This window comes from Hyperolius riggenbachi, chromosome 9 (genome assembly GCF_040937935.1).
Source record: "Hyperolius riggenbachi isolate aHypRig1 chromosome 9, aHypRig1.pri, whole genome shotgun sequence".
NCBI lineage: Eukaryota > Metazoa > Chordata > Amphibia > Anura > Hyperoliidae > Hyperolius > Hyperolius riggenbachi.
Genome location: NC_090654.1, coordinates 9,779,630 through 9,788,316, shown reverse-complemented (window position 1 = coordinate 9,788,316; position 8,687 = coordinate 9,779,630). Strand labels below are relative to the sequence as shown.

At 50.9% G+C, this 8,687-nt stretch overlaps 1 protein-coding gene across 1 annotated transcript in view; it reads left to right on the top strand.

The window, feature by feature from the left end:
- CHL1 (cell adhesion molecule L1 like) overlaps positions 1 to 8,687 on the top strand; it is a 444,338-nt gene that overhangs the window by 255,330 nt on the left and 180,321 nt on the right.

Below are 8,687 nucleotides of genomic sequence, written 5' to 3'. Positions count from 1 at the left end.
ATGTGTATCTACATGTGTACATTGATACATTACCTGTCCTCTGTCCCGGGGCCCAACCGTCCTCCAAATCCACCACTCTTCCGTTAGCCCCATACATAACACGCCACCGTCACATGTGTGATGTCACACTTCACGCCATTGGCGTTTATGGGGCTAATGAAAAAGCGGCAGATTTAGAAGTTGAACGGGCTTCGCAACACAGGACAGGTTATGTATAAATGCACACATTACATACACATTTATACATTGCGGGAACGGCACAGGGGTTTTGTCACAAACGTTGCTCATCCCAATATTGTCTGCCATTATCGCCGCACACCTGACCAACCACGACGGCCCGACATCTTGCAGCATTTCCATGCAACATGCTGGGCACCGATATTAGAAATCTCTCTAATCATGCCTAGAATCGCTCTGAAAACAGCTTCAAAAACGGCTAGGATTTGCAGATCCACTGGTGGTTTTCGGTGTGCACTGGCCCTTTTTCAATGTGTACTCAGCCTAACCACCCTTATCAATGCCTAACCCTAATAATTGTGCTGCTTGACATCACTTTGCTTAATCCTCCTTGTCAGCATCTAACCTTGACCCTCTGTTATTGCCTGGCTGTAATCCTCTTTACCATCACCTACCCCATCCCACATTATGGATTCCTAGCCTTGATTCTCATGTTGGCCACACATGTTACAATTTTTAACTGGTCCAATTTATCTGATCCAATTTAACTTTAAACTGATCCGGGTTGAATGAAAGTCCCAAGGTGGTTGCTCAAGGTACCACAATAAAGTATGGTATGTTCGGAATTATTATTTAGTATTTATATAGCAGCACCGACATCTTCTGCAGCGCTGTACAGAGTATATTGTCTTGAGAGCTGAAATACTGGAAGTTACGGGACCCGGTACCGGAGCTACAGACAGCAGAGGACGGCGGCGTGTGAGTGATCCGTGCACATGGGGCAAGTATAAAACTTTTATATTATCTCAGCTCTGTTGCACTTTAAGGACCCATTCACACTGGCAAATGCAAACCGCTAGCGCTTACTAGTGTTAGCGTTTTGCGCTGGTGATTTTACCGTGATTATTGAGGTAAAATCACTGTACAGTCTTGCGATTTTGAGCAATCGCGATTAGCGCTTTTTAGCATTCTGACCGCATTAGAATCGTGGAGAAATGCTGCATGCTGCACGTGTTATGATTTCCGCTAATCGCGAATCGCCAGCAATCGGCGGCAAACGAGGCAGTGAGATCACTGCCATATAAGTAGTATTGCGCTAGTGCTTTAAAAAGCGCTAGCGATTCGACGATTAGCGGTTATCGACCACTAATCGCCCCAGTGAGAAGGGGCCCTAACTGTCCCTCAGAGGGGGTCACAATCTAGTCCCTACCATAGTCCTACGTCTATGTGTAGTGTAAGTATCGTAGTCTAGGGCCAATTTAAGGGGGAAGCCAATTAACTTATGTGTATGTTTTTTGGATGTGGGAGAAAACCAGAATGCCCGGCGGAAACCCCCGCAGATACGGGGAGAACATACAAACTCCTTGCAGATAGTGCCCTGGCTAAAGGCTCATACACACATCAGACTATAGTCTTTGGAAAATGAAAGATCACAGGGCGCTGTCCGCACCCTCTCGTTAGTGCTACACCCGTCCTATTGTTTATATTACTTCTATTGTGTATTCGCTGAATTGTACTGTACTGTAGTCTGTGTATAGGGACACCGTCAGTCAGCGTCAGCTAGGGTCTTTGTGTGCGCACTGCACACCCTCTCGTTAGCGCTACACCGATCTCTGCTGTAGAGTACACCTGTCCGTCACCTCACACACCCACCACCACCAGTCCCACCCCATTAAAGTACCCCACTTGTCCCACCCGCCTTTACATACATACGGTTTTTTTTTCATTTGTATAATATTAAAAATATACGATGTCTGGCACTGGCAGCCGCGGTTTGGGCAGCAAGGGCATCGCCAAGAGAGGAGGTCGTGGGCGTGGCAGCCGCGCCACCACCACCATGCGCAGTTCTGTGTCTGCACCAGTGGCTATTCCGCCATTAGCCACTGGCCGTGGACGCCTTGGCCGCCCAACAGCTGGGAGTCACGCTGCAGAGACACAGCAGCAGCAGCAGCAGCAGAGTGTGGCCCAGATGTTCCTCCCACCGCCAGGTCGTAGCCGTCCTATTGAGGAGAAGGACGCAGACTCTGTGGTGAAACTGATGGTGGATGAGCAGGCCACCATTAGCTCTGGAACCGAGTCCTCCACCCCCGCCACCACTCCTGTTCGCAAGAGCAGCAGCAGCCGACCAACACTGCCTGGGGAGGAGGAGGAGGAGTGCAGTTCTCCAGCCCCAGCGGGCGACACCAGCACCCTGTCACTCAGCACCTTCTTATCCCCAAGCGCAGTGGGGTTATGGAGTGCTGTTGCGGCAGAATTGGAGGAGGAAGGAATGCTCATGGGATGATGCTTTGGACAGTCAGACAGTGGTGACTGTCCATCCGCCCATGCATGCAGAAGGGGAGTTTGTGGGATCCCAGCAGGACATGTTTGCGGAGGGGGAGGATGATGATGACAGGCTGAAGGACAGAGACTGGGTGCCAGGTCCTGGGAGTGGGGATGTCATCAGCTCTGAGGAGGAGGAGGAGGAGGAGGAGGATGCGTCTGTGGGCCTTGCTAGAAGGAACAGCATCGCAGGCATGGGCAGGATCACAAGTGGGCGTGGTATGCAGGCCACACAGCGTGCTGATCTGGAGACGAGTTCTGCCAGTGCTACCACCAGCAGCACCAACGCCCCCCCTCCCCCCCCAACCCCACACCCCAACCACCACAGGGAGACCAGCGCCAGCAGCACCTTCCAGCCGAAGGGGCAACTTCACCTCCCCAATATGGAATTTTTTCACACTGCCATATGTGGAGTGCAAGTATGCCACCTGCAACCAGTGCCGCAAGCAGCTCAGCAGAGGGAAGGAGCCCTCTGCGTTTGGCACCACCTCTCTGGTCAACCATCTTGCAGGGAAACACTTTCATGAGCATGAGGAGTTCGTGAAGTTGAAGGAAGCTGGCAGTGGCAGTGGCAGACCCGCCACCACTGCGAAGCTGTCGGCAGCAGCCACCTGCCCTCCTCCACCTCCTCCAGCAGCACCAGCAGGAGTGCGTCAGCAACGCACTGCTCCTCCTCCCTCTGCAACTCCTGCCGCCGACACTGAGGCCTGTTCTGGCAGCCAGCCCTCAGTGGCCTCCTCTGCTCCCTCCAGTGATTCCCGTGCCAGCAAAAGGCGTCGCCAGACCCTGCTCAGCGACACCTTCCAGGGGGTGGTCAGGGTTCTGCCTTCCAGCAGCCGTCGCATGCGTCAGCTGAACGGCTTGCTGGCACAGGCCATGTGCTCCCAACTCCTGCCTTATTCCCTTGTGCAGGAGGGAAGCGACATGCGTGCGCTCCTGATGTGTGCAGCCCCCGATTGGCCAATCCCCAGCCGACATTATTTTGCACGCACGGCCATCCCTGCACTTCACCGCTCTGTGATGGCCAATGTCGGGAGAGGGCTGGAGCACGCGGTGGGTCAACGGGTCCACGTCACCATGGACTCGTGGAGCAGCCGGTTTGGGACAGGCCGCTATCTGTCCTTCACCGCGCATTGGGTCAGCTTGGTGGAAGGGGGTGAGGAGGGGGGAGCAGCATCGGGCACTGTCAGAGCAGCAGCAGCAGCAACAACGCAGTGGGTGGTGCCACCATGCAGGGTCAGCGGAATTGCAGTAGGTTCCTCTGATCCGCTTCCATCCTCCGGCACACCAGCCCAAACCCCGCGCCTCAGCAGCAGCGTGAAGCCCCGCCACTGCCAAGCGCTGCTGGAATTGGTCAGCCTGGGGAAGACCAAACTGACGGCGAACCAATGTCCTGGCCAAACTCCGAGTGCAGGAGAGGAATTGGCTGACCCCCAGAGGCCTCAGAGTCGGAGAGGTGGTGTCCGACAATGGGGCAAACCTGGTTGCTGCAATCAGCAGGGGAGACCTGACCCACATCCCCTGCCTGGCGCACGTCCTGAACCTGGTAGTCCAAAAGTTCCTGCGGACCTACCAGGGGATGGACCGACTCCTTGAGGCGGCAAGGAAGGTTGTGCCTCATTTCCGGCACTCGCCTGCAGCCGTAGCGAGCCTGGAAGAGGTGCAGAAGGAGCTGCACCTGCCACAGCACCGGCTCACGATCGATATTCCAACTCGCTGGAACTCCACCCTGGCTATGTTGGAGCGTCTGGTTGAACAGAGGCAGGCTGTCAGCCAGTACCTTGCACGAGCAACAGTTGCCTCCATCACTGCAACTGGGCGTGCCGCCACCAACCTCCCGTCCATTATCTCCACGGAGGACTGGGGGCACATGCAGCAGGTGTGCTCAGTCCTGGCACCCTTCCTTCAGGCCACCAACATGGTAAGCAGGGTCCATGCAATGGTGTGCGAGTGGGTCCCCTTGGTGTGTGTGCTGGACAGGGCCCTGTATGCACTGCTGGAAGAGGGAGCAGCAGCCTTGGACCAGCAGGAGCTGCAAGCAGCTTCACAGGCCACCTCTGAGGAGGAGGGCTTGGAGTTGGTGGAGGTCCCTGACCTTGCTGCTGATGAGGGGGAGCAGCAGAGCGCAGCTGGACTGGTGCGGGGGTGGAGAGAGGATGAGGTGGAGGGGGCAGAGGAAGAGGAAGACAGCACTCTCGGCTCTGGGGATGCCGATGATGTGCCAACAGACGTGGCCAGACTCTTCCCAATGGCAGCGCACATGCTGAGGTGCCTGCGCAAGGACCCAAGGGTGATCCAGATTGAGCAGAGGGAGGACATCTGGATCTGCATGATGCTGGACCCACGTCTGAAGGGGAAGCTCAGCCAGTTCCTGCCTGCAGGAGGAGACCGTGCGCAACAAATGAGGGATTTGCAGCTGTCCCTTGTTGAGCGCTTGGAAGAAGCCCTCCCTCAGACATCCACCCCCACTGTCCAGCCAGCACAGAGGCAGCAGCAGGTGCCTGCATCCACCAGCAGCAAGCGCACGCGCACCACAGACCTGCTGTCTCTGACCCAAGAGCTCTACATGAGTGTAGAGCTGCCAAGGACTAGAGAGGAGGTGCCTGCAGCAGCATCCTTCTCCAGTCACAGGCAGCGCTTGACCCGCATGGTGGCTGACTACATGGGGTCCTTCAGCGGGCTTGACAGCGTGGCCCCTGTTGATCCCATGGAGTATTGGGTCAAGCACCTGCCGATCTGGAGCGAGCTTGCGCAGTACACCCTGGAAGTGCTCTCCTGCCCCCCTTCCAGCGTACTGTCAGAGCGTTGCTTCAGTGCAGCCGGTGGAGTCGTCACTGAGAAGCGATCTCGTCTGTCTCACAAGTCTGTGGACAGACTGACATTTCTCAAAATGAACCAGGCTTGGGTGGAAGGCGAATTCCTGGCCCCTGTTGTCGGCGAGAGGGGGACATGAAGTGGCGCACACACATTACACCTGCATCTGCTGCTGCTGTATTTCTTCCTGCTGTCTGTGTCTCCACTGCCAGGGAACACATTACAAGGTGCTGCTGCCCATGCGCCACCAGCTATTACGCTCAAAAATAGCTGCCTGCCCTGCATTATTTATTTTGGGAAAAAATAAAATTTTAATTATTTTATAGGTGTCCGGGTTGAAAACTGTGCTGTCCCAATTGTGTATTGGACACAATGTGGGCTTCACGACCGATGTCTGGAACCTCATGCTGTTTATTTACGGCCCTGGAACCACCACTAGGAACCAGGGCCTATTATGTCTCGCTGCCCGCCCTCCTGCTGCCTGCTGCGAAATGCCAGTCTGCCACACACACTGATCCTCCTCACGCTGCCTGCTGTTGTATTTCCTCCTGCTGTCTGTGTCTCCACTGCCAGGGAACACATTACAAGGTGCTGCTGCCCATGCGCCACCAGCTATTACGCTCAAAAATAGCTGCATCCATTTGAAAAAAAAAAAAATTGTAATTATTTTAGAGATGTCCGGGTTAAGAACTGTGCTGTCCCAATTGTGTATTGGATACAATGTGGGCTTCACGACCGCTGTCTGAAACCTCATGCTGTGTATTTACAGCCCTGGAACCACCGCTAGCAACCAGGGCCTATTATGTCTCGCTGCCTGCCCTCCTGCCTGCTGCCAGTCTGCCACACACTCAACCTCCTCACGCTGCCTGCTGTTGTATTTCCTCCTGCTGTCTGTGTCTCCACTGCCAGGGAACACATTACAAGGTGCTGCTGCCCATGCGCCACCAGCTATTACGCTCAAAAATAGCTGCATCCATTTGAAAAAAAAAAAAATTGTAATTAATTTCGAGGTGTCCGGGTTGAAAACTGTGCTGTCCTAATTGTGTATTGGACACAATGTGGGCTTCACGACCGCTGTCTGGAACCTCATGCTGTTTATTTACGGCCCTGGTACCACCGCTAGGAACCAGGGCCTATTATGTCAGTCACATCACACTGCCTGACACACACTACTCCTCCTCCTGTAGCTGCATTGAGCTTCTGCTGTCTGTGTGCTGCTACCACTGCCAGGGAGAACAGAAGAAAAACTATTTTCTGCTGCCACCTGTCCACCCACTCTCCTACCAGCAGCTATTACCACACTACAATAGCTGCAAGCCTGCAACTACTTCCTCCTCCTGCTGATGTCTGTGTTTTACCACCGCCAGGGTACACAGAAAGAGGCGTTGTGGCTTGCAATGTGCCACTACCTATTATGCCATCAACACAAATATAACTATGGTGTTATTAAAATAAAATATTTCCACAAATGAAGTAAAAAAAAAATATTACAAAAGAAAGGAAAACCAAGACACATAAGAAGAAGAAGAAGAAGAAGAAGAAGAAGAAGAAGAAGAAGAAGAAGAAGAAGAAGAAGACTTACAACCATTTTGGACACACCTTCTCATGCAAACACTTTTCATGAAGTTAATTTACTATTTTTGATACCTTTTTTATAACTACTACATCACCACATAATCACTTGATGTTCTTCTTCATAAAAAAGGTGGTTTCATGCATCATTGACCTCCAATACAAGTTTTAAAAGCTATTTAATGCCAGCTCGAATATTATACTCGAATACAGACTCGGATAGTGACGTCGGATATCCGAGGTCGAATCGGATATTCGATTAACTTGAATATTGAACTTCGAGTGAATTCGGATAGTTTACTATCCGAATTCGACCAAACTCGAATAGGATAATGAGGTATCCGAGCAACACTGTGTATGAGCCTTACGATTCAAACCATCAGGAACCCAGCGCTGCAAGGTGAGAGTGCTTACCAAGGTTGAATACAATCTGACAATCTATCACACACACCATACAACTATCGGTCTGAATTTTCCAGTCTCAAAATAAACGAGAAAAATATGAAATTCAGATTCCTTGGTCGAAAAAAACAAAATCCCTTTAGATTTTTCTGTACAATCAATTGTTTTTATTGAATTGCGGTAAAATCAAACAGAAAATGGTGATGTGACCAGACAGCTTAATCCCCAATCTTCCAATACTTGCCGATCAAGCTGCATGCCTGATTACAGCCATCCTTCACGATTACTAATCAATCATAATGGTGAATGATCCCTGTACAGACATGCTGTTCAGCTAAAGCTGTGCAATATGTAATGTCTTATGGAGAGGGGAGGAGGGACGACCAGCGGTGACCAAGCAAGAGGCATTCTCTGGTGCAGGATAGAAAATGACCCCGTTAGCGCTTCGTTCGTCCTGGGCGAATCACTGAAGGACAATTTGGCTGAGCTGTACATACAATAGATACTTGAACCAAGACAGCCCAAAATGATGATATTCTCAGCATTAGAATATCTAGTATGTATATAGGGCCTTAGGGTGCATACCGACATCCAATATCGATTGGTCAATCACTGGCTAATTTTACCACAGATTTTGTAGGTAAGCTCTCAGGGAGGTGGTAAATTGGCAAATCAAAATTGGATGTGTGTACACACCCTAAGGCTTTAGGTGATTGAGTAGTATAAACAGATTGAGTAGGAAAGCGCTCATACTAGATGGAAGTGTTGAAATTGGCTATTCAAAATTGGATGTATGTATACACCATTCAATTTTCTGTCAGATTTACCTGCCAGATCGATTATATCCAACATGTCTGATCTGAATTTTGATCGATTTTTGTTTTTCTGATCAATTTTTCTATTGTTTTTCCTATTGATTTTCGTTCACTTCCATGAAAATTGATTGGAAGACGATCTCAAAGTCGATCAGAAAATCGATCGGAAAAACGACACGCTGTGTACCTAGCACAAGGCTTCCGTTGATTAATATTGATGGAAATAATCAATGTATCAATAGTTAAAGTCTGGTACACACTTCCAATTATGATTGGCCAATCACTGGACAATTTTACCACCCCCATGTAGTACAAGGGTTTACTTATCGTATTCAATATCTGTTGACCCTCATATTACATTGAGGCTGTAGAATTGGTCAGTGATTGGCCAATCGTAATTGGAAGTGTGTACCAAGCTTTTAAGAAAACTTGAGACAAGTAAAAAATAAGTTTTATACATACCTGGGGCTTCCTCCAGCCCCTTCAGGCTAATTGTTCCTTCTCTGTCTTCCCACAATGCCTGTATCCTCTGCTAGTCGGGACATACTGCGCATGCATAGCCTGGCCTTGCACACACCCCGGCCA